The following is a 1,080-nucleotide window of genomic DNA, read 5'->3' on the forward strand; positions in this document are numbered from 1 at the left end:
TTTTTTTTTTTATTCTGAAATTTATTGTATGTCTCTCAAACTCAAGTTCACTCTACAATATGCATAATTATTAACAGACTGAAAAACATAATATATAATTATTAAAAGTAAGAAAAAGTACATATAGATAATGAAAATATTAAATAATATGAACAATAGATATATCGAATGCTCAATTCATTAAATGTGCGAATGATTATCTAATATTAAGATTTAGATAAATAATTTAGAAATGTAATGTATTTTTACTTTATTGAATCAATTTTAAAATTCATTATTTATATTATTTACAAAAATTATTGTCTACCAAACAAAAGAGAAATTATTCAATAGTAAAAAATCACACTTTACTTTCTAAAGTGAAATTCAAATTTTAGAAGATCCAAATCCATATAAAATTATTAAATTATACAGTATTTTTTATTTTTTTTAAAACACATACCTCATATATAGATATAATTTCTTAAAATTTTGAGAATCTAAGCCATTACTCACTCTTCTTTAGATTCAACTTTAATCGAAGATTAATTTATTACGAATATAAATTTTATTTAAGAGTTTGTTGTTGGCCAATACAAATTGATTTAACGTCCGTATTTGTTAACTTCTTCGGCCTAATGCTACTCGTGAAGTTACGGCCCACTTTTCTTAACTAGTTAAATAAATGTTGTTTGGTGCATATGGACCGTTTGCTCTTTAGTAGCATTATCCATTTATGTCACCATCATTTTTTAATTTCCAATTCATGCAATATCATAGGTTCTGGTGGGTATAGTAGGTGTTGGATAATACCAATTGAGTATTAGCAGTAAACCATTAATAAAAGAAAAGAAAACCAAAATAATGTATAAATGATGAAAAGGTAGACGCTTGAATCATACGCGGAATTTCCAATTTGTCAACTTATTGAGTTGAAAGAAACGGTAAGCTTAATCGCTAAGGGAACAAGGCAACCAATGCACGAGGATTTACTTATAACAATTGTCCCACTATTTGAGAAGGGAAAAAAAAAAGGTATACATAGAAAACTATGAAATCAAGTGGGCAAGCTAATTATATTTCCAAACTAGTAATGTGCTA

Source organism: Arachis ipaensis, chromosome B05 (genome assembly GCF_000816755.2).
Source record: "Arachis ipaensis cultivar K30076 chromosome B05, Araip1.1, whole genome shotgun sequence".
NCBI classification, from domain to species: domain Eukaryota; kingdom Viridiplantae; phylum Streptophyta; class Magnoliopsida; order Fabales; family Fabaceae; genus Arachis; species Arachis ipaensis.